A 26,655-nucleotide genomic window follows, 5' to 3' on the forward strand; every position below is an offset into this window, starting at 1 on the left:
TCTAGCTACTGGGATTCTTGCCCATTCTTCAAGGCAAAACTGCTCCAGCTCCTTCAAGTTGGATGGGTTCCGCTGGTGTACAGCAATCTTTAAGTCATACCACAGATTCTCAATTGGATTGAGGTCTGGGCTTTGACTAGGCCATTCCAAGACATTTAAATGTTTCCCCTTAAACCACTCAAGTGTTGCTTTAGCAGTATGCTTAGGGTCATTGTCCTGCTGGAAGGTGAACCTCTGTCCCAGTCTCAAATCTCTGGAAGACTGAAACAGGTTTCCCTCAAGAATTTCCCTGTATTTAGTGCCATCTATCATTCCTTCAATTCTGACCAGTTTCCCAGTCCCTGCCGATGAAAAACATCCCCACAGCATGATGCTGCCACCACCATGCTTCACTGTGGGGATGGTGGTCTCGGGGTGATGAGAGGTGTTGGGTTTGCGCCAGACATAACGTTTTCCTTGATGGCCAAAAAGCTCAATTTTAGTCTCATCTGACCAGAGTACCTTCTTCCATATGTTTGGGGAGTCTCCTACATGCCTTTTGGCGAACACCAAACGTGTTTGCTTACTTTTGTCTTTAAGTCATGGCTTTTATTCTGGCCACTCTTCCGTAAAGCCCAACTCTGTGGAGTGTACGGCTTAAAGTGGTCCTATGGACAGATACTCCCATCTCCACTGTGGAGCTTTGCAGCTCCTTCAGGGTTATATTTGTTGTATCCGTGAGTTTTGGTGGGAGACCCTCTCTTGGCAGGTTTGTTGTGGTGCCATATTCTTTCCAATTTTAATAATGGATTTAATGGTGCTCCGTGGGATGTTCAAAGTTTCTGATCTTTTTTTATAACCCAACCCTGATCTGTACTTCTCCACAACTTTGTCCCTGACCTGTTTGGAGAGCTCCTTGGTCTTCATGGTGCCGCTTTCTTGGTAGTGCCCCTTGCTTAGTGGTGTTGCAGACTCTGGGGCCTTTCAGAACAGGTGTATATATACTGAGATCATGTGACAGATCACGTGACACCTAGATTGCACACAGGTGGACTTTATTTAACTAATTATGTGACTTCTGAAGGTAATTGGTGGCACCAGATCTTATTTAGGGGCTCCATAGCAAAGGGGGTGAATACATACAGCATTTAGCCAGCCACCAATTGTGCAAGTTCTCCCACTTAAAAAGATGAGAGAGGCCTGTAATTTTCATCATAGGTACACGTCAACTATGACAGACAAAATGAGAAGAAAAAAATCCAGAAAATCACATTGTAGGATTTTTAATGAATTTATTTGCAAATTATGGTGGAAAATAAGTATTTGGTCAATAACAAAAGTTTCTCAATACTTTGTTATATACCCTTTGTTGGCAATGACACAGGTCAAACGTTTTCTGTAAGTCTTCACAAGGTTTTCACACACTGTTGCTGGTATTTTGGCCCATTCCTCCATGCAGATCTCCTCAAGAGCAGTGATGTTTTGGGGCTGTCGCTGGGCAACACGGACTTTCAACTCCCTCCAAAGATTTTCTATGGGGTTGAGATCTGGAGACTGGCTAGGCCACTCCAGGACCTTGAAATGCTTCTTACGAAGCCACTCCTTCGTTGCCCGGGCGGTGTGTTTGGGATCATTGTCATGCTGAAAGACCCTGCCACGTTTCATCTTCAATGCCCTTGCTGATGGAAGGAGGTTTTCACTCAAAATCTCACGATACATGGCCCCATTCATTCTTTCCTTTACACAGATCAGTCGTCCTGGTCCCTTTGCAGAAAAACAGCCCCAAAGCATGATGTTTCCACCCCCCATGCTTCACAGTAGGTATGGTGTTCTTTGGATGCAACTCAGCATTCTTTGTCCTCCAAACACGACGAGTTGAGTTTTTACCAAAAAGTTCTATTTTGGTTTCATCTGACCATATGACATTCTCCCAATCCTCTTCTGGATCATCCAAATGCACTCTAGCAAACTTCAGACGGGCCTGGACATGTACTGGCTTAAGCAGGGGGACACGTCTGGCACTGCAGGATTTGAGTCCCTGGCGGCGTAGTGTGTTACTGATGGTAGGCTTTGTTATTTGGTCCCAGCTCTCTACTGGTCATTCACTAGGTCCCCCCGTGTGGTTCTGGGATTTTTGCTCACCGTTCTTGTGATCATTTTGACCCCATGGGGTGAGATCTTGCGTGGAGCCCCAGATCGAGGGAGATTATCAGTGGTCTTGTATGTCTTCCATTTCCTAATAATTGCTCCCACAGTTGATTTCTTCAAACCAAGCTGCTTACCTATTGCAGATTCAGTCTTCCCAGCCTGGTGAAGGTCTACAATTTTGTTTCTGGTGTCCTTTGACAGCTCTTTGGTCTTGGCCATAGTGGAGTTTGGAGTGTGACTGTTTGAGGTTGTGGACAGGTGTCTTTTATACTGATAACAAGTTCAAACAGGTGCCATTAATACAGGTAACGAGTGGAGGACAGAGGAGCCTCTTAAAGAAGAAGTTACAGGTCTGTGAGAGCCAGAAATCTTGCTTGTTTGTAGGTGACCAAATACTTATTTTCCACCATAATTTGCAAATAAATTCATTAGAAATCCTACAATGTGATTTTCTGGAATTTTTTTTCTCATTTTGTCTGTCATAGTTGACATGTACCTATGATGAAAATTACAGGCCTCTCTCATCTTTTTAAGTGGGAGAACTTGCACAATTGGTGGCTGACTAAATACTTTTTTTCCCCACTGTATGCACACACCACTTTTCCGTTATTTATTTATTTTTTAGAATTCTTTGGAACAAATTATTTTTTTCATTCCACTTCACCAATTTGGACAATTTTTTCCATTGCTACTTTATCAAATCTCTAGTAACCGATTATACACACATAATTTCATCTCTTTTTTCATATCTTCCCACACACACACTAGTGTTCCATTCACACATACAATTTCCCTATATAACGTTATAAATCAACTTACAGAGCATTCAGAAAGTATTCAGACCCCTTGACTTTTTCCACATTTTGTTACGTTACAGCCTTATTCTAAAATTGATTAAATAAATAGAAATCCTCATCAATCTACACACAGTACCCCATAATGTTTTTTTTAGAAATATTTGCAAATCAAATTAAAAATTGAAACAGAAATACCTTATTTACATAATTATTCAGACCCTTTGCTATGAGACTCAAAAATTTAGCTCAGGTGCATCCTGTTTCCATTGATCGTCCTTGAGATGTTTCTACAACTTGATTGGAGTCCACCTGTGGTGAATTCAATTGATTGGACATGATTTGGAAAGGCACACACCTGTCTATATAAAGTCCCACAGTTGACAGTGCATGTCAGAGCAAAAACCAAGCCATGTTGAAAGAATAGTCTGTAGATCTCCGAGACAGGATTGTGTCAAGGCACAGATCTGGTGAAGGGTACCAAAAAAAATGGCTGCAGCATTGAAGGTCCCCAAGAACACAGTGGCCTCCATCATTCTTAAATGGAAGAAGTTTGGAACCACCAAGACTCTTCCTAGAGCTGGCTGCCCGGCCAAACTGAGCAATCGGGGGAGAAGGGCCTTTTTTGAAATTTTTATTTCACCTTTATTTAACCAGGTAAGCCAGTTGAGAACAAGTTCTCATTTACAACTGCGACCTGGCCAAGATAAAGCAAAGCAGTGCGATAAAAACAACAACACAGAGTTACATATGGGGTAAAAAAACATAAACTCAAAAAATACAACAGAAAATATATATACAGTGTGTGCAAATGTAGCAAGTTATGGAGGTAAGGCAATAAATAGGCTATAGTGCAAAATAATTACAATTAGTATTAACACTGGAATGCTAGATGTGCAAGAGATTCTGTGCGAATAGAGATACTGGGGTGCAAAAGAGCAAAATAAATAACAATATAGGGATGAGGTAGTTGGGTGGGCTAATTTCAGATGCTTACAGTTAGTGAGGGAGATAAGAGTCTCCAGCTTCAGAGATTTTTGCAATTCGTTCCAGTCATTGGCAGCAGAGAACTGGAAGGAATGGCGGCCAAAGGAGGTGTTGGCTTTGGGGATGACCAGTGAGATATACCTGCTGGAGCGCAGACTACGGGTAGGTGCTGCTATGGTGACCAATGAGCTAAGATAAGGCGGGGATTTGCCTAGCAGTGATTTATAGATGGCCTGGAGCCAGTGGGTTTGACGACGAACATGTAGTGAGGACCAGCCAACAAGAGCGTACAGGTCACAGTGGTGGGTAGTGTATGGGGTTTGGAGACAAAACAGATGGCACTGTGATAGACTACATCCAATTTGCTGACTTAGAATATGTGGACAACTACAAATACCTAGGTGTCTGGTTAGACCGTAAACTCTCCTTTCAGACTCACATTAAGCATTTCCAATCCAATGTTAAATTTAGAATCGGCTTCCTATTTCGCAACAAAGCCTCCTTCACTCATGCTGCCAAACATGCGCTCGTAAAACTGACTATTTCATTTTAGTCATTTAGCAGACACTCTTATCCAGAGCAACTTACAGTTAGTGAGTGCATACATTTTTTTTTATTCATACCGGCCCCCCATGGGAATCGAACCCACAACCCTGGCGTTGCAAGCACCATGCTCTACCAACTGAGCTACAAACATTATTCCATACGTTTACATTTTAGTCATTTAGCAGACGCTCTTATCCAGAGCGACTTACAGTTAGTGAGTGCATACATTTTTCATACTGGCCCCCCATGGGAATCGAACCCACAACCCTGGCGTTGCAAGCACCATGCTCTACCAACTGAGCTACAGGAGGCTATAGGATCCTACCGATCCTTGACTTCGGCGATGTCATTTACAAAATAGCCTCCAACACTCTACACAGCAAATTGGATGTAGTCTATCACAGTGCCATCCGTTTTGTCACCAAAGCCCCATATACTACCCACCATTGTGACCTGTACGTTGTCGTTGGCTGGCCCTCACTACATATTCGTCGCCAAACCCACTGGCTCCAGGTCATCTATAAATCACTGCTAGGCAAATCCCCGCCTTATCTTAGCTCATTGGTCACCATAGCAACACCCACCCGTAGTATGCGCTCCAGCCGGTATATCTCACTGGTCATCCCCAAAGCCAACACCTCCTTTGGCCGCCATTCCTTCCAGTTCTCTGCTGCTAATGACTGGAACGAACTTATCTCCCTCACTAACTTTAAGCATCAGTTGTCAGAGCACCTTACCGATCACTGCACCTGTACACAGCCCATCTGTAATTAGCCCACCCAACTACCTCATCCCCATATTGTTATTTATTTTGCTCATTTGCACCCCAGTATCTCTATTTGCACATCATCTTCTGCACATCTATCATTCCAGTGTTAATACTAAATTGTAATTATTTTGCACTATGGCCTATTTATTGCCTTACCTCCATAACCTACTACATTTGCACACACTGTATATAGATTTTCTATTGAGTTATTGACTGTATGTTTTGTTTTATCCCATGTGTAACTCTGTGTTGTTGTTTTTATCGCACTGCTTTGCTTTATCTTGGCCAGGTCGCAGTTGTAAATGAGAACTTGTTCTCAACTGGCTTACCTGGTGAAATAAAATTAAAATTAAAAAAAGGACCTCAGACTGGGGCGAAGGTTCACCTTCCAACAGGACAACGACCCTAAGCACACAGCCATGACAACGCAGGAGTGGCTTCGGGACAAGCTTGTAGCGTCATACCCAAGAAGACTCGAGGCTGTAATCGCTGCCAAAGGTGCTTCAACAAAGTACTGAGTAAAGGGTCTGAATACTTATGTAAATGTGATATTTTATTTGTATAAATTTGCACACAAAATAAATCCTGTTTTTGCTTTGTCATTATGGCGTATTGTGTGTATGATAAGGAAAAAAACAATTGAATCAATTTTAGAATAAGGCTGTAACTTAACAAAATGTGGGGTCAGAATACTTTCCGAATGCACTGTATGTATTCACATCCACACCACCAGCAATGATCAGAGCGCAGCCATCTCGAGAGGTAGTGTCCGGGGACATCAATGAACAGCCCTTAACCATATCAGCTGTTACACTCTGAAACTTTTCAATGGCTTTTCCTGCCAGTGCTCACTCCCTGTAGATCGATGTGCGGTGGTGGACAAAACCCCTAGATAACGTTATAGATCGAAAAACTCAGCTCACAGAACTGGTTGGGATATTAATTCTGACACGCACCTCCTTCACACCGGAGCTAGTCCCCTGACAGCTCTCATTCACTCAGTACTTAATAGTAATAATATCTCTTATTATATAAATTGCAATCCTCTTACTATCCACATTTTAATCAGCTTAATATCAACATTTCAATCATTTTATTATCCACATTTCAATCTCTTAACACTAATATCTCTTATTATCCAAATTTCAATCAGCTTAACACGTCCTTTCCACACTCACACAACTTTCACATCCACATTCACTTAGTACTATTCCCAAACACACTCAGTAATCTCCCTTATTACTCCTAATGCATCTTCAACGATTCTCTTGTCGTTACCTCCTATGCATACATATGTATCTTCTGCGGTTCCTCTACAGTCTCTACAGTATCTATAGTCCCTGAGCATCCATAGTCCCTATAGCATCACAGTCCCTATAGCATCCATAGTATCTATGGTCCCTATAGCGTCATAGTCCCTACAGCATCCATAGTACTTCAGCATCCATAATATCCATAGTTTATATAGTCATAAATGCTATAGTCTCTATAGATTCTATAGTCTTGCCGCTTCCCATACATATAAAATAGCACCTCGTGCACCTTATGCTATTCCTAGTGGTTCTCCGACCACACAGACACTTCTCATAAATGCCTAAAATAACACCTTGTGCTATTATCAATGGTTCTCAGACCACATAGACACTTCTCTTATAAATGCCTACAGACAATTGTCAGTGGGGCCTCTCCTGCCCTCACTCTAACCTTCTCCTAAGACCTACAGACAATTGTCAGTAGGGCCTCTCTTGCCCTCACTCTAGCACGCATTTAACCCAACCCCTCTGAAATAGAATTCTCACCTAGGTGTTCCTCTTGTCCAGTTGGGAGAGGGCAGTGTGGAGTGCAATAGAGATTGCGTAATCTGTGGATCTGTTGGGGCGGTATGCAAATTGCAGTGGGTCCAGGCGTCTGGGATGATGTGGCTACAGATGTGAGTGCTACGGGGCGATAGTCATTTAGACAGGTTACCTTGGTGTTCTTGGGCATAGGGACTATGGTGGTCTGCTTGAAACATGTAGGTATAACAGACTGGGTCAGGGAGAGGTTGAAAATGTCAGTGAAGACACTTAGTCAGCGCATGCGTGTCCTGGTAATTCGTATAGGCCCACGGCCTTGTGAATGTTAACCTGTTTAAAGGTCTTACTCACATCGGCTACGGAGAGCGAGATCACACAGTCGTCCAGAACAGCTGGTGCTCTCATGCATAGTTCAGTGTTGCTTGCCTTAAAGCGAGCATCGAAGGCATTTAGCTCATCTGGTAGGCTGGTGTCATTGGGCAGTTCGCCTCTGGGTTTCCTTTTGTAATCCGTGATAGTTTGCAAGCCCTGCCACATCTGACGACGAGCATCAGAGCCGGCATAGTAGGATTCCATCTTAATCCTGTATTGACGCTTTGCCTGTTTGATTGCTCGTTCGAGGTCAAAGTGGGATTTGTTATAAGTGTCCGGATTAGTGTCTTGCTCCTTGAAAGCGGCAGCTGTAGCCTTTAACGCAGTGCAGATGTTGCCTGTAGTCACTGGTACTACCCGTTTGAGGTTTTGTTAAACAGGAATCAGGAGGATAGAGTTATGGTCAGATTTGCCAAAGGGAGGGCGAGGCTACGAACTGGTGACTGGTGACTAGTGAGCCACAAGACCTCACAGCTACTGCTGTACTGTACATAGCTTGAGCTCCTACAACGAAAGCTGTCCATGTTGCTGAAATGCACTGAATATCGATTTAGTACTATTGAAGACTATTCATGAGCATACATTACCTAGTACATTTAGGCACGCTTAAGTACATCTTTACATCTTCTTAGCAACCACTAATTACCTACAGTGAATGATTAATATATGTGGAGGGTATGTGAATATTCATCGCCTTGTTTGAAAAGGTTAAAGATAAAAGTTTAAAAAGCATAATGACAGAACGACCTGAGAGGAGTTTAATTACTATCATAAACTGGATGGTTCAAGCTCTGAATGCTGATTGGCTGACAGCTGTAGTATATCAGACCATATACCACTGGTATGACAAAACATTTATTTTTACTGCTCTAATTATGTTGGTAACCAGTTTATAATAGCAATAAGGCACCTCTGGGGTTTGTGATATACAGTGGGGAAAAAAAGTATTTAGTCAGCCACCAATTGTGCAAGTTCTCCCACTTAAAAAGATGAGAGGGCCTGTAATTTTTCATCATAGGTACCGTCAACTATGACAGACAAAATTAGAAAAAAAATCCAGAAAATCACATTGTAGGATTTTTAATGAATTTATTGGCATATGATGGTGGAAAATAAGTATTTGGTCAATAACAAAAGTTTCTCAATACTTTTGTTATATACCCTTTGTTGGCAATGACACAGGTCAAACGTTTTCTGTAAGTCTTCACAAGGTTTTCACACACTGTTGCTGGTATTTTGGCCCATTCCTCCATGCAGATCCCCTCTAGAGCAGTGATGTTTTGGGGCTGTCGCTGGGCAACACAGACTTTCAACTCCCTCCAAAGATTTTCTATGGGGTTGAGATCTGGAGACTGGCTAGGCCACTCCAGGACCTTGAAATGCTTCTTACGAAGCCACTCCTTAGTTGCCCGGGCGGTGTGTTTGGGATCATTGTCATGCTGAAAGACCCAGCCACGTTTTCATCTTCAATGCCCTTGCTGATGGAAGGAGGGTTTCACTCAAAATCTCACGATACATGGCCCCATTCATTCTTTCCTTTACTACGGATCAGTCGGTCCTGGTCCCTTTGCAGAAAAACAGCCCCAAAGCATGATGTTTCCAACCCCATGCTTCACAGTAGGTATGGTGTTCTTTGGATGCAACTCAGCATTCTTTGTCCTCCAAACATGACGAGTTGAGTTTTTACCAAAAAGTTATATTTTGGTTTCATCTGACCATATGACATTCTCCCAATCCTCTTCTGGATCATCCAAATGCACTTCAGACGGGCCTGGACATGTACTGGCTTAAGCAGGGGGACACGTCTCACTGCAGGATTTGAGTCCCCAGGCGGCGTAGTGTGTTACTGATGGTTGGCTTTGTTACTTTGGTCCCAGCTCTCAGCAGGTCATTCACTAGGTCCCCCCGTGTGGTTCTGGGATTTTTGCTCACCGTTCTTGTGATCATTTTGACCCCACGGGGTGAGATCTTGCATGGAGCCCCAGATCGAGGGAGATTATCAGTGGTCTTGTATGTCTTCCATTTCCTAATAATTGCTCCCACAGTTGATTTCTTCAAACCAAGCTGCTTACCTGTTGCAGATTCAGTCTTCCCAGCCTGGTGCAGGTCTACAATTTTGTTTCTGGTGTCCTTTGACAGCTCTTTGGTCTTGGCCATTTGTGAAGTTTGGAGTGTGACTGTTTGAGGTTGTGGACAGGTGTCTTTTATACTGATAACAAGTTCAAACAGGTGCCATTAATACAGGTAACAGTGGAGGACAGAGGCCTCTTAAAGAAGAAGTTACAGGTCTGCTAGAGAGCCAGAAATCTTGCTTGTTTGTAGGTGACCAAATACTTATTTTCCACCATAATTTGCAAATAAATTCATTAAAAATCCTACAATGGGATTTTCTGGATTTTTTCTCAATTTGTCTGTCATAGTTGACGTGTACCTATGATGAAAATTACAGGCCTCTCTCATCTTTTTAAGTGGGAGAACTTGCACAATTGGTGGCTGACTAAATACTTTTTTGCCCCACTGTATGGCCAATATACCACAGCTAAGGGCTGCATCGTGCCAAAGAACATCCCTTAGCCGTGGTATATTGGCCATATACCACACCCCCTCGGGCCTTATTGCTTAATTACAAACTGGGTGGTTCAAGCCCTGGATGCTGTTTGGCTGAAAGCCGTGGTATATCGGACCGTATACCACAGGTATGACAAAACATACTTTTTACTGTTCTAATTGCGATGGTAACCAGTTTATAATAGCAATAAGGCACCTCAGGGGTTTGTGGTATATTGGCCATATACCACACCTCCTTGTGCCTTATTGCTTACATCTATACTAGCTGACTGACTGACTGCCTGCTGTGGGTTCCCAGTTTCCACCCCTGTAGTGATTTCTGCTTGTTTCCTCTCTGTGTGCTTTCTGTCCCACTGAGTTGCAAATAACATGGTGAGTTCAGTCAATAGTAATGAATGAATAAAATATACTATTACATTTTTCACCTGCGGAAACCAACAGGGAGGCATGCGTGATTTTTACGAGAATTTCTATCTCAATGTTTCAAAAATGAACTTATTACTCAGTCTGTATCCCAGAGGTTGTAAATCTCTAATAATCAGACCAAGTAGCCCAGCATACAATCATCAGGCTTTATTAATGAGAACGTTCTGAAACAAAATGGTGGTACAATCCTTTTATACACACACGTCATACAAAAAATCCCACACCGCCTTATGCGGGCTGTAGTTTTCCACTAGAAAACTGCTCTCCTGACCATCAGGTCACACACACATGTTCTTATCATAGTTTACTCCCTGCATTCCTCAGTTATCGCCGTTCTCACAATATTCTGACTGCCTCATTGTACTTCTAACTAAGCTACACATATTATCAGTTTATAGTCTTATGATTCTAACACTTTTCACACAGCTTCAGGGTGTAATAATTAGTCATTATTAATTTACCAAATTATTCTATCAGTGACTCCTGCATCAGCGGCCTTCAGGCATGACTTGACTGATGACTCCCTCGTCATAAAAATGTAGTGCAGCAATGAAACTCCCTTTGCTTTTGCGTTTTTGTGTACACTGTGGTCAGTTCATATGGCTATCAAAGGCATGTTGGGACAGTGACCATAATACATTTTGACATTTGGTCTTACAATGTCTATCCGGATACATGCAGTATGGTATTCTGTAACCTCAACCTCAGCCATATGTTGGCTGATGTAGCTAACCACTAGCTCGCTGGGAATTGGTATTCTCTGTGCTGTCTTACTGTAGGTTTCTGTAGGTTACTTAGTTACAGTACACGTACCATGATAATTGGCCACGAATGAGTCATCATAGAAATATAATGAATACAACGGGCTTGGAACCTCTAACCCTGGCAATTTGACTGGTCAACTCATGGATACACGCGTTGTTGTGATGCAATCATTTCTATGGTAATGTGGAATGTTCATTCAAATGATGTTAACTGATGTGGCTCATGCAGTGGAATGTATTTTTTGTAATATCAGTTGAGTTGAATCAACAAATCACAGGACATATTGAAGGGTACACTTCCTGCTTTGCTATGGGTACACTCACAATGGCTGCTAGTCCACCCTTTGAGTTAAATAATACATTCATAAGTAGTAGCCTTAGCAACCCCTATAGCTGGTTCTCTCTCTCTCTCTCTCTCTCTCTCTCTCTCGCTCTCTCTGTGTGTGTGTTTGCAAAGCCAAGGTTGTGGGTTCATTTCCCACGGGGGGCCAGTATGAAAAATGTATGCACTCACTAACTGTAAGTCGCTCTGGATAAGAGCGTCTGCTAAATGACTAAAATGTAAAAATGTCATGAAACCAGGCAAACAAAAATAAAACACCTTACTCAAAGATTAGTATGTATCACCATGAGCACACCTGGATAAATAACCACCCACAGAGCCAAGCCAGTGATGCAAACATGAGGGAAATATAGCACAATTACAGAGACAGAGGAGTGGATGGTAGTGGTGGGGTGACTCAAAGTATGCTCTCCAGCTTTAAGAAGCTGTCAGTTCTAGTCCAGTTTACATCACATCTGCATCCCAAACACTATTCCCTACGTAGTGCACTACTTTTGACCAAAGTCCTATGCACTATATAGGGAATAGGGTGCCATTTGGGACACAGCCACATCTTCAGAGTGGGTGTTGAAACAGCAGCACACAGATACGGTCTCCAGATAAATCATTAATTGCAGAGGAAACTGATGCATCCATACCACCATGCCTTCTAAAAAAGACCATTAGTACCAACATCAACCTCTAAATAGTGTTTGTGCTACAGTAGCTAGCTGCCTGGCCTGCAACATCTATAACCACTGAACAGGTCTATAATTACCACTTCATTGTTAACATAGCTATCAGTACGCACATGTACATCTCAAACTGGAATAGAAAGAGAAAAATATGTAGCGTTACTTCAGTGTGTTAGTGCTGCAAGTTATACTCGACCATTTAGCTTCTGAGCCTCTATGAACAACATTGACACTACTAATTACAAGCCTGTAATTGAGACAACACTGACAGTGCTATAATTAAGATGGTGTTCATTACCATATTATAGCACAGTACATCATGCTGTAGAATGTAAATGGCGAGAGAAAATTAAAGAGCAAAAGAGAGAATGAGGAAGTGAGAGAGAATGAAAATGAGAGAGAGAGAGAGAGAGAGAGAGAGAGAGAGAGAATGAGGGGGGAGAGAAAAATAATATGATGCACACCGACAGACCCCAAAGTCACATAGTTTGACTTCTACAGTGCAGCCAGAACACAAGCAGCATGATAATGAAAGACGCAGAGAGAGCATAATCTCCTGAGCAGCCAGCCCAGCGGCCTCATAAACTACTAGCTACTGCATAAATAATCCATGATATGAGATCTGGCGGAGCTTTAGTAGAAATTGACTGGGAGAAGTTCAGAGGCTTTTCTCTCTCTCTCCTCAGCTAGTTCTGATGCACTGGAGGTACTGGAAGGAGAGTAATGAGGGGCACTGAGGGGCTTACTGACTGGCTCCCCTGTTAGACAGACTGAATGTAGATCTGATGAATACTAACTGCTGCTTAGGTTGGCGATAATGGGGAAGGGTAATGTTTTGGGACACTCTTTTCACAGCACTTCGATACAAAATGATTTTCATAGCAGGTTAGGAGAGCATTTTCGCTAACCCTAACCCTTTTCCTAACCTTAACCTCAGTCTCCTAACCTACTGCGTAAGTTTGCCTAACCTGCTACGAAAAAGTCACTTTGGTATCGAAGTGCTGTGAAAAGAGTGTTTCCCGTATTCTTTTAAGGTGATTAGATGAAAATGGTAGGCTATATATTTTGGGGATCAATTTTGTAGAGTACAGTTATTATATGATCCTACTTGGAAGATAACGGATAGCTATATCAGTACAAAGCTAAAATTGTCTAATTCTGAGATTCTAAATCCTTGGCTTTATGCCAACAAAGGTTAATGAGGTCAGGGAAGGACAAAGAAACAAGGTAGGAGGTTCAGCGCCATCCATCATAGTGAAACATGAGCCAAGCTTTAACCAGGGAGCAACCATAAATTAACCATTGGATGTAGATTGATCAAGATGTCTTGTATTTGGACTGATTTACTGTACATGTAAATAAATCAGGAGACCAATACAACTCTAAAAACCATCATGCACTCCATGGCCTTGTAAAGTTCACGTAGCCTATATTCATTAACTCTACCACTAATGACTTACACATACTATGTAGGTGAGGAATACATAATTCACACACAACTCCTGCCTACACAATAATACACAATAATGCATCATAATAAATGCCTACCTACTGTAGCGTTCCATAAAGTTCCCCCCCCGACAGTCCCAGACATACAGACAGATAGACAGACGGGAGTCAATTATCAGCTGGCCTCAGGCTACTGTCCCAGAGTCCCCTGTGAAGCCACAGGATCCAGGGTGAGAATGGGATTTCCAAGGACATGGCTCTGCAGCTGAGCCCATAGATTATTTTAACCCTTTAACTGGCACACCAATAAATAAATATCAGAAAGAAAAAGAAAATCTGAAAAATGTGTGTATTTTGCCTTAAAGGGGAAGTTTACCTAAAATTCAAAATTTCCAAAGTGATTCCATACATTGAAACTACTGTAGTTAGGTGGAGTTTGCCTTCTCCCCTCTCTCTACCTGCAGTCTAGAACTGAAAAGCTTCAAGTTCCTTGGCGTAAACATCACCGACAAACTGAAATGGTCCACCCACGCAGAAAAAGGCGCAACAGAGCCTCTTCTACCTCAGGAGGCTGAAGAAATGTGGCTTATCACCTAAAACCCTCACAAACTTTTACGGATGTACAATTGAGAGCATCCTGTCGGGCTGTATCACAGCCTGGTACGGCAACTGCACGGCCCACAACCGCAGGGCTCTCCAGAGGGTGGTGCGGTCTGCCAAACGCATTACCGGGGGCAAACTACCCACCCTCCAAGACACATACAGCACCCGATGTCACAGGAAGGCCAAAAAGATAATCAAGGACATCAACCACCCGAGCCATTGTCTGTTCACCCCGCTATCATCCAGAAGGCGAGGTCAGTACAGGTGCATCAAAGCTGGGACCGAGAGAATGAAAAACAGCTTCTATCTCAAGGCCATCAGACTGTTAAATAGCCATCACTAGCACATTAGAGGCTGCTGCTGCCTATTGAAATCACTGGCCACTTTAAGAAATGGAACACTAGTCACTTTAATAATGTTTACATATCTTGCACTACTCATCTCATATGTATATACTGCATTCTATTCTATAATATTCTTCTGTATCTTAGTCCATGCCGCTCTTTCATTGCTTGTCCATATATGTATATATTCTTAAATCCCATTCCTTACTTTTTTGTGTGTATTGGGTATATGTTGTGTAATTTTTTGATATTACTGCACTGTCGGAGCTAGAAGCACAAGCATTTCGCTACACCCGCTATAACATCTGCTAAACACATGTATGTGACAAATACAATTTGATTTGATTTGATTTGAAGAGATATACAATCAGAAATGGGGAAAAAACACTGAAGAAAACTCAAAGACACAGCTGTTCCTTCTGTATTCACTGAATATGCTGCCGTGCCAAAATACAGGGCGCTTTGGAGAAAAGTGTCAAAGCAAGCATGCGGAGATACAGTATGTAGTCTAATCACCAGTTCGAGTGGCTCTAATTCTGTTGTAACCATTGCACCATATTATGTAAACATTGCCTAGGCACTCTACCAGTTAGCATCTGTGCCCTGTGTTTATGACAAGGGGGTTGAGGAGATCATAGACAGTAATTGTGTCATCTTACATTGTAATATAGTCAGTAATTGTGTCATCTTACATTGTAATAGACAGCAATTGTGTCAACTTACATTGTAATAGACAGCAATTGTGTCATCTTACATTGCAGAATACACAGAATAAAAATGAAAGGTGTTGTTGCATTTTAATTACTTAGGATCTGTCTACGTACTTTTTTTCATAATCATAATCTCTAATGTCTGATGTGTTGGCTAGCCATGGTTGCATGTAGTCTGGTCTATTGTGTATTCGCAACCCCCACCTTACCCTGTTGATAGTGGCCATGAGCATACTAACAATATAATACATTTTAGCCCCATTGCCATAAAAAATATTTTACAGAATATAAACATGGTATCACATTATACTTGTGTGTTAGGATGCACGTTTTTCTTTGTCAATACACATAACAATAATAATTTGGCATATAACCCAATCTATATTAACTGTCAATACCTTTCACATTTAGAATTGTATGTATCATAAACTCACACTGTGTCACAAATAACAATGAGGTCAATTTCCCAATCTCACTCGCAGGTTCTGGCCTCAATAGATTGGTCTTCAAAGGACCAAGTAACAGCAAGCTCCTCTGGCACCCATGTGAGTTGATGTTGTCTATTGGATATTTTCACACCTTTTCCTAATGTCTGATGTGTTGGCTAGCCATGGCTTATTTGCATGACAACATTTCAGGCAACTGTATTGCCTTGTGTGGAATACCTGGACCCAGGAACCAGCTGGGGTATATGATTGCCCATAGTCTTTTAGCACAATGGCCATAGCAAAACAGTTTTACAGGTTAGTAAACATGGTATCACTTGACTTGTGTGTTAGGGTGGATGTTTTTCTTTGTCAATACACATAACAATAATAGTTTGGCTTATAAAAATGAAAATGTGGGCAGGACACAAGCTACAGCTGCCACTGGTACTTGAATAACTTTAATTAATGGTTAAACCCAATTGACTTTATATACATATTTTTATCATAAAACGAATCAAGCATGTACACTGCATGTACAAAACATTTTAAGAACACCTGCTCTTTCCAAATCATAGACTGACAAGGTGAATCCAGGTGAAAGCTATGATCCGTTAATGATGTCACTTCTTAAATCCACTTCAATCAGTGTAGATGAAGGGGTGGAGACAGGTTAAACAATGATTTTTAAGCCTTGAGACTATTGAGACATGGATTGTGAATGTGTGCCATTTAGAGGGTGAATGGGCAAGACAAAATATTTAAGAGCCTTTGAACGGGGTATGGTAGTAGGTGCCAGGAGCACCAGTTTGAATGTGTCAAGAACTGCAACGCTGCTGGGTTTTTCAAGCTCAACAGTTTCCCATGTGTTTCCAGAATGTTCCACCACCTAAAGGACATCCAGCCAACTTGACACAACTGTGGGAAGCATTGGAGTCAACATGGGCCAAGGTTTTCGACACCTTGTTGAGTCCATGCCCCAACGAATTGAGGCTGTTCTGAGGGCAAAGTTGGTTGCAACTATATATTAGGAAGGTGTTCCTAATGTTTTGTACATTCAGTGTACATCACACTTTGAATACATTATGTCTAGCATAATTTAAAGTACCAACTTTCCTGTTACAACATAAGCTACCTGTATTTTGTGAAACACCTACATTTAGGCTGTGTTCCCGAAACAGTCCAAGCAGTGGGTTGCCAAAACAATCTATTAACCAAAACAGTTCCAATTCATGGAGAAACTGGTTGACCAGGTGCTGGAGCGGCGACAGGATCCAACGGTGGTTTACTGGGATCCTTCATCCCACCTGCCCAAGTCTAATCTTCCAGCCAACATTGCCACAAAGGAGAGACTTGAGAAAGAGAACCTGGTTAGAAGAAATCGTTCCAGGGTTAATGTTGCCACAAACAGACTTTTGGGATGCACATACAATAGTTGCTTACATTATGTTGAATGCTAGGTTGTTTTGTTTTCTATATGCAACCAAATGTCTTCTCTAAATAGTGCTCCATTTTTTGTGACTACAAATATATTATAAAAACAACAATACAATACTTGCTTTATTGGTCCATTTGCATGGATATTCTTTATTTTTGCCGTCACAGTACCTAACCTGACACACAACACACACATCACAGGCTGGGAGCAGCACATACCTGTAACTTTGGCTATTCACAAGTCCTGGGAGTCTTCCACTTCCTGAAAACTAGTGTAGACCCCCATAAGGTGATATTTGGCTCGGATGGCATTTACCACACAGAATGGGAGAGGAATCCTGACTCCTGGACCCAGTGTCTCACCACGGATGACCCACTCCAAAACGATGCGGTATGAGACCAGTCTGAACTGTCTGGAATGACAATTATAGATCAAAGGGTAAAGTGGATTTGAGAATCTGGAGCAGCAGTCATGTTTTTTGACAATATGAAAACAGGTTATTCTTTTCAGTTCTTAGATTTTGCTGTTATTTCAAGTTCAATGTGTAGGCCTATATTTCCTACGGTGCCTTCAGAATGTATTCATACCCCTTGACTTATTCCACAATTTGTTGTGTTACAGCCGGCATTCAAAATGTATTAAATATATGTTTTCCTATGTACACACAATACCCCATAATGACAATGTGAAAACATGTTTTAGAAATGTTTACAGGGCCTCCCGAGTGGCGCAGCAGTCTAAGGCACTGCATCGCAGTGTTGTGGCATCACTACAGCCTGGGTTTTGATCCCAGGCTGTGTCACAACCGGCTGTGACTGGGAGTCCCATAGGGCAGCGCACAATTGGCCCAGCGTTGTCCGGGTTTTGGGAGGGTTTGGCCAGGGGGGCTTTACTTGGCTCATCGCGCTCTAGCGACTCCTTGTGGCGGGCCGGGCACCTGCAAGCTGACTTCGGTCGTCAGTTGAAATGTGTTTCCTCCGACACATTGGTGCGGCTGGCTTCCGGGTTAAGCGAGCAGGTGTTAAGAAGCGCGGCTTGGTGGGTCATGTTTCAGAGGAAGCATGACTCGATCTTCGCCTCTCCTGAGCCCGTTGGGGAGTTGCAGCGATGAGACAAGATCGTAATTGGATATCACGAAATTGGGGAGAAAAAGGGGGTAAAATAAAATAATATAAAAAATAACAATGTTTGCAAATTTATTGAAAATGAAATACAGAACTCTCATTTACATAAGTATTCACACCCAAGTCAATACTTTGTAGAAGCACCTTTGGCAGCGATTATAGCTGTGAGTCTCTACGAGCTTTCCACACCTGGATTGTGCAACATTTGCCCATTATTATTTTCAAAATTCTTCAAGCTCTGTCAAATTGGTTGTTGATCATTGCTAGCCAACCATTTTCAGGTCTTGCCATAGATTTTCAAGTAGATTTAAGTCAAAACTGTAACTCGGCCACTCAGGAATATTCACTGTCTTCTTGGTAAGCAACTCCAGCGTAAATTTGGCCTTGTGTTTTAGGTTATTGTCCTGCTGAAAGGTGAATTCATCTCCCAGTGTCTGGTGGAAAGCAGTGCCTTGTTGCAAACAGGATGCACTTTTTTGAATATTTGTATTCTGTACAGTCTTCATTCTTTTCCCTCTTGTCAATTAGGTTAGTATTGTGGAGTAACTACAATGTGGTTGATCCATCCTCAGTTTTCTCCTATCACAGCCATTAAACACTGTAACTGTTTTAAAGTCACCATTGGCCATGTTCATGGCTACACTTCATGGCTACACCATTGGCAAGCACTTCATGGCTACAGACGTCAGTGCTACGGGTCGGTAGTCATTTAGGCAGGTTATCTTAGAGTCCCAGTGCCCAAGAACTCTAAGATAACCTGCCTAAATGACTACCGACCCGTAGCACTGACGTCTGTAGCCATGAAGTGCTTTGAAAGACTGGTCATGGCTCACATCAACAGCATAATCCCAGAAACCCTAGACCCACTCCAATTTGCATACCGCCCCAACAGATCCACAGATGATGCAATCTCTATCGCACTCCACACTGCCCTTTCCCACCTGGACAAGAGGAACACCTACGTGAGAATGCTATTCATTGACTACAGCTCAGCATTCAACACCATAGTGCCCTCTAAGCTCATCACTAAGCTAAGGATCCTGGGACTAAACACCTCCCTCTGCAACTGGATCCTGGACTTCCTGACGGGCCGCCCCCAGGTGGTAAGGGTAGGTACCAACACATCTGCCACACTGATCCTCAACACGGGGGCCCCTCAGGGTGCGTGCTCAGTCCCCTCCTGTACTCTCTGTTCACCCATGACTGCATGGCCAGGCACGACTCCAACACCATCATTAAGTTTGCCGACGACACAACAGTGGTAGGCCTGATCACCGACAACGATGAGACAGCCTATAGGGAGGAGGTCAGAGATCTGGCCGTGTGGTGCCAGGACAACAACCTCTCCCTCAACGTGACCAAGACAAAGGAGATGATTGTGGACTACAGGAAAAAAAAGAGGACTGAGCACGCCCCCCATTCTCATCGACGGGGCTGTAGTGGAACAGGTTGAGAGCTTCAAGTTCCTTGGTGTCCACATCACCAACGAACTATCATGGTCCAAACACACCAAGACAGTCGTGAAGAGGGCACGACAAAGCCTATTCCCCCCTCAGGAGACTAAAAAGATTTGGCATGGGTCCTCAGATCCTCAAAAAATTCTACAGCTGCACCATCGAGAGCATCCTGACTGGTTGCATCACCGCCTGGTATGGCAACTGCTTGGCCTCTGACCGCAAGGCACTACAGAGGGTAGTGCGTACGGCCCAGTACATCACTGGGGCAAAGCTCCCTGCCATCCAGGACCTCTATACCAGGCGGTGTCAGAGGAAGGCCCTCAAAATTGTCAAAGACTCCAGCCACCCTAGTCATAGACTGTTCTCTCTGCTACCGCACGGCAAGCGGTACCGGAGTGCCAAGTCTAGGTCCAAAAGACTTCTCAACAGCTTCTACCCCCAAGCCATAAGACTCCTGAACAGCTAATCATGGCTACCCGGACTATTTGCACTGCCCCCCCACCCCCTCCTTTTTACGCTGCTGCTACTCTGTTAAGTATTTATGCATAGTCACTTTAACTCTACCCACATGTACATATTACCTCAACTACCTCAACTAGCCGGTGCCCCCGCACATTGACTATGCAACGGTACGGTACCCCCCCGTATATATAGCCTCCCTACTGTCACTTTATTTTACTGTATATATAGCCTCCCTACTGTCACTTTATTTTACTTCTGCTCTTTTTTTCTCAACACTTTTTTTTTTGTTGTTTTATTCTTACTTTTTTTGTTTAAAATAAATGCACTGTTGGTTAAGGGCTGTAAGTAAGCATTTCACTGTAATGTCTGCACCTGTTGTATTCGGCGCATGTGACCAATAAAATTTGATTTGATTTGATTTGATTTGGCCTCATGGTGAAATCTCTGAGCGGTTTCCTTCCTCTCCGGCAACAGAGTTAGGAAGGACGCCTGTATCTTTGTAGTGACTTGGTATATTGATACACAATCCAAAGTGTAATTAATAACTTCACCATAACTTCTGCTTTTTTTACCCATCTAGCAATAGGTGCCATTCTTTGTGAGGCATTGGAAAACCTCCCTGGTCTTTGTGGTTGAATCTGTGTTTCAAATTCACTACTCTACTGAGGGACCTTAGAGATAATTGAATGTGTGGGGTACAGAGATGAAGTGGTCATTCAAAAACCATGTTAAACACTATTATTGCACACAGAGTGAGTCCATGCAACTTATTATGTGACTTGTTAAGCACATTTTTCTCCTGAACTTATTTAGACTTGCCATAACAAAGGGGTTGAATACTTATTGAGTCAAGACATTTCAGCTTAAATTGTTTTTATTAATATGTACAAATTTCAAAAAACATAATTCCACTGACATTATTGGGTATTGTGTATAGGCCAGTGACCAAAAAAATCTACATTTAATCAATTTTAAATTCAGGTTGTAACAACAAAATATGGGAAAAGTCAAGGGGTGTGAATACTTTCTGAAGGCACTGTATATCCTACTCAAATAAAAGACAGTGTTTGGGCTAATGTAAAAACATAAATCCACAAATGGTCCAGCGAATAGAGGTTTATGATAAGCAGTCATTCAATAAAGTAAAGTTCAGATACTTACTTGTTGGTAACTGTCCATTTGGCCCAGCTGGAACGGGGTTGCATCTCCAATGTATTTTTGGATTCAGATTTGTTTTGTTCAGGACACCAGAGTTGATGTGGTCAGCCAAATCCCTGTGGTCGCGAAAGCAAACTGGATCATGTAATCAAATTCTCTGCAGCATAAGCATTCTTCATGAGTCGGCATTGGATCACACTTACCACAACTGCACCACCAATCTGCGTTCATCCTGGGGATGTGCTGGGGCTGTGGTCCTGCTGCGGCCTCGGTGGCTAGCGCCGTGGTGGCCATCTGAAGCTCAATTTGCCTAAATTCTTCGTCAGAATACTCAGGCTCAAATAAATACGGGTTTAAAACAGCATCGGTGCCCCTCAAGTAGTTTTCTTCATCACTCGCAATGTTTTTCATCATCAGACATGTTTGTAGGTTGTTGTTTAATTTGTATAAGTAATATGTAACGCTAGGCTACTGTCTTCACTTCTACCTGAAAGAAACGTGCATCTGTGATTGTGAATAAGGGCCTTACATGTAGTTTTTACATAAAGGTATTCCCCCACATGAGTGCACATTTGCAGTTCTTGCACAGACATAAAATAATAATATAAAATAATCGCAGTCTTTTTAGGTGGAAAGGTACACATTTCCTGACTCAAAACCGATAGTACTTTTGATAAAAACATCTAATTCGGCCGTACGCTTTCTATAAAACAACGAATTTGTCCACAATTCTCAATCGCTCTTTGACTGACAACAGAGCAGAGCTAGCAGCGCACAAAGAAACCTCACGAGACACGTGGCCCGTTTTTGCAGCTTTCCAGTTTTAGACTGCAGGGAGAGAGAGGGGCAAACTCCACCTAAATAGTTTCAATGTATGGAATCACTTGGGAAATCTTTGATTGTAGGTAAACTTCCCCTTTAATATTGGCCATAAATGAATATTTTTTAATTTGCATGACTTCAAATTTGATAGATAACGCATCACAAACATCTCAACCAGCCGCAATTAGGACAAACAAATGGTGTATTGGAATTAGCAGAATTATACATTCATTAACATTATGTCTGCTTCAGTTACTTATAATGGAAGACAGGCGTAGTTAAATGAGGACTGATATCAAATATGAATAAAATATTATACATTTGTCAAAATATGAATATTTAAATATGTAAATTAATGCATTTACTTAAGACATGCCACCAGAGGTCTCTTCACAATCCCCAAGTCCAGAACAGACTATAGGAGGCACACAGTACAACATTGAGCCATGGCTACATAGAACTCTATTCCACATCAGGTAACTGATGCAAGCAGCAGAATCAGATAAAAAATAACAGATAAAAATACACCTTAAGGAACAGTGGGGACAGTGAAGAGATACAGACACACACATACTGTACACATGCTAACACACGCACTCTACACACACGTACACATAGATTTTGTATTGTAGATAAGTGATAGTAGAGTAGTGGCCTTGTGTTGTGAAAAGTGTTATGAAATGTAATGTCATGTAATATTTGTAATTGTATATAACAGCCTTAATGTTGCTGGACCCCAGGAAGATTAGTTGCTGGCCTTGGCAGCAGCTAATGGGGATCCTTAATAAATACAAATGTTTATATGCGCATAATACCTGTAAAATGACATGTACTGAATAATATTGTGAAACATATTGAAGATAACAGGGAGACAGTAAATATTGATATAAATATGAAAATATTTTTATATTTGCACAGACAAAAAAATCCATATAAATATTTATCCATTGTACATAATTGCTAGCTTTGACTAAATTGCATTCCTTTAAAACCTCTTCGATGTAAAGTCCCCTGTTAAAGGGAACTGCGTGGTTCAGGTACCGGTTCCGACTGACATTTTTGCTTATAAATTATCTGTGGACACCGTAGATCGAAATGGCTTGCATTGAGCAGTAGCCCTGCTTCTCTTCTGCTTGTATGAAGCAGGATATGAAATCTGACATCACTTGAAGCTGGGATGTCCCTCCTACCATTTCATTCACTCTTCTGACTATCCATCAAATCCTGGCTGAACCCTATGTCACAGCCACTAACAACGCATATGCCTGTAATCCTTACATTGTAACGCAGCAGGAGAGAGTGGTTTCGCTATAGCATATTCAGAGATCGATTTATAGCCAGTAATCTAAAATAATTTGTAGATTTTATCAAACAAAAAACACTTTCTGTTTGTCATAGACGGACAAGATTAATATGAGATGAAAGGCGAGTTCCTAACGAGTTCAGGAAGCCAAGCTAGAGCTCTGTGAGAAGTTCAGTGATGGGGAGCAGATGTTTTGATCAAGAGAGACCATTAGAAAATATGCACATTGTCTCTAACACTAAATATACAAATATGTATTTTACAGTTATAAGGAAGGTGAAATCTTATAGTTAGTCATTTTCTAAATTGATTATACTATATTTAGAAAAAATAAGTCATTTCAAGCCTTATTCATACAGTTTTGTTGAATAGGAAATATATCATATAAAATGTTTCATATTTGTATCATATTTGTATCATATTTGTACTGTGTACTTGAGCTTGTGTCCTCAAAAGTGACTACAACTCAGCAATTTGTAACAATTTTTACCAGAAAGGTGAGATTTTAACCTTTCTTGGAGTATGCAGCATTACTAGTTATTATTTATGGCCCTCTCATGATAAATCATTACTTTTTGGGATTACGTAGATTACATTTTCCATTACATTTAGTTACAAGGTTTTTAATGTGCAACTCAACCGCCTGGTAGAGCATATTTTTCAAGAGTTCCTAAAATTATAAAACAACAACATTTCAATAATTTCATCCTTTCTAAATAATATTTTAGAGGTCAACAATATTTTACAGTCTTGTAATTTATTTTCCCTTGTCTAAAACTATCTTGGATTTATTTTTCGAGATAACAGATTCTGACACTCTGAACTGGTTAAGAAAATCATATTGCTTCTTTAAGACCATTTCAATCATTACCATTTCTCAGAGGATGAATTATAGCTACTCAAACTCTTTAATTCGGATTTCAAACAAAAAATCCTTGCCAAGAGCGAGAATCAAATATTCAACTGTCAACAATACTTGGGAATCTGTTTTCAGTCTGTGCCACCCGCTAACTACAAACTGACACAGTGGGCCAAGTGGAACACGATACTGGCAGCCCACTACCTATGCTGGAGGGTCAACCTGGAAAACCACAATCAATGCTCAGCTCTGAAGCAGCCTGAAGGGGAAACACTCATGATGCTTCCCAAATGGCACCCTTTTCTCAATATAGTGCATTGCATTTGACCAGAGGCCAAAACACCACATCAATTTAATTCCTTCCTATGAATATTTGAGAAAAATCAATACTCATCATCCATGGTAGTGTATCGAAGACCTTTAGTCATTTAGTCAAGGAGACGTGTCCTATATAGACAGCAGTTTTTCCTGGATTCTTTCGCCTGGGATATAAAGTAGGTGAATGTGATTAATGGCCTATGGGACAGTTTCATTCCATGATGTACAGCCCCTGTCAGCTCTATGGACTGGGTCAATTAACTTAGAACAGCTAAGACTAAGGAGAATATCAATCAATACATCATACATGGCAGAGGAGATGACCTATGCATAACATGCTGCCACAGTCAAAAACAATTTAACCAACATGGGACACAATTAGAAGGCTAATGTGAACAACACATTCTGACAGATACACCTGCTGGGAAAATACAGAAAGAGTCTAGGCCTAGGGAATTAAATCAGGGAAGAAAATGTTTCTGCTATTGAGAGTTCTGTTGTGTCTCTGAGTGACAGCTCCTTATATTGGTTTACTAGCAGGCATGCAGGCTACCTCCTGAACCACACCCTGATGACAAGTGTTTTCATCAAGTTGTTGTTGTTAACATTTCTCAGACACTATGCATGCATGATTACATTTAGGTTACAATTGTCTCTTTCTCTCAACTTTCTCCTCTGTGGCAGAAAATATTCAAATAACTAAGTAAACTGTCGACTCTCATTCCCCTTCGCTACAATACCTACCTACCGTTTTGAAATAGCACTCTGGACGTTAGACTCCCTTGACCTATACAGCCCTTTAACGCGCGCAGAGACTACTTGAACGAGCTATAAAAACTAATTCTAAAATCGTAAAACCAACGCCCTTGGTATTAGACAAAGCCCGACAGTGGGCCCTACTCGAATAAAACTTGCCTCCATGCGTTCTGTAGAAATGTTTAACAAGTGAAAACAATTGAACAAAATGTTTTGCAAAAAATAATAGGCTTCGATGGTCAAACATGTTCACTTTCAAATTCACGCCCCATGCCAGTATTAACTACAAAAACACTCTCAAAACGAGCATGTAGCCCAATAAACCAGATTCAATAAGCAATAAAGCTTTAAATAAGTATGAAACATGCGTGTATTTTGCTTACCTCTTTCTTTGACAGGAGTTTTGGTGCTCGGTCTGTCTCGTGCGGCTGCGGCAGCTGGGGTGCACTGGTACCCTACTCAGGATGATGATGAGTTGCTGCCTAGCGACGTGCAACCATCAGCCAATGAGATCATTTGCAAGAAAAATTTGCAAAATAGTCTAGGAGCTTCAAGAACAGTTTATGAGAGCCAGCTCTTGGTAGTGGAACCGTTGGTTTTTCTCAGTCAGCCCTAAAATTACATTTTAAAATGGATTATCTGCTAAAAACTAAAGTATTCTGACAAAGTACTTTCATGATAGTAAAGTAGCCTATACCTACAGGTAACTGCCTAAATAAAGTGTCTTAATAGTGCGTTGGGCCACCACGAGCCGCCAGAACAGCTTCAATGCGCCTTGGCATAGATTCTACAATGTCTGGAACTCTACTGGAGGGATGCGACTCCATTCTTCCACAAGAAATTCATAATTTGGTGTTTTGTTAATGGTGCTAGAAAATTCTGTCTCAGGTGCTGCTCCAGAATCTCCCATCAATTGGTTTGAGATCTGGTGACTGAGACACACACACACACAAACACACACATGCCCTTTAAACCCCCTATGCTCCTTTGAGACCCCTCTTTCAAAGTCACTGGGATCTCTTCTTCTAGCCATGGTAGCCAAAATAATAGGCAACTGGGCATTTTTATAAATGACCCTAAGCATGACCGGATGTTAATTGCTTAATTAACTCAGGAACCACACCTGTGTTAAATATACTTTGTATCCCTCATTTAGTCAAGTGTTTATTTTATTTTGCTAGTTACCTGTAGGTGATAGCTGGTGAAGTGGTAGACTTGAGGAGCAGGAGCAGCTCCAATCAATTTGAATAGATGCCTACCT

The 26,655-nt window shown here is 41.7% G+C and overlaps 1 protein-coding gene across 1 annotated transcript in view; it reads right to left on the minus strand.

Moving 5' to 3' along the window:
- The window catches only part of LOC121538506 (rap1 GTPase-activating protein 1), a 150,410-nt gene extending 124,591 nt beyond the window's left edge, over positions 1–25,819 (minus strand). Inside the window, exon 1 of the mRNA XM_041846612.2 lies at positions 25,778–25,819. The gene's annotated coding sequence lies outside the window, so the exon portion shown is untranslated. The remainder of the gene's footprint in view (positions 1–25,777) is intronic.
- Positions 25,820–26,655: the final 836 nt, after the last annotated feature.

Source organism: Coregonus clupeaformis, chromosome 24, assembly GCF_020615455.1.
Source record: "Coregonus clupeaformis isolate EN_2021a chromosome 24, ASM2061545v1, whole genome shotgun sequence".
NCBI classification, from domain to species: domain Eukaryota; kingdom Metazoa; phylum Chordata; class Actinopteri; order Salmoniformes; family Salmonidae; genus Coregonus; species Coregonus clupeaformis.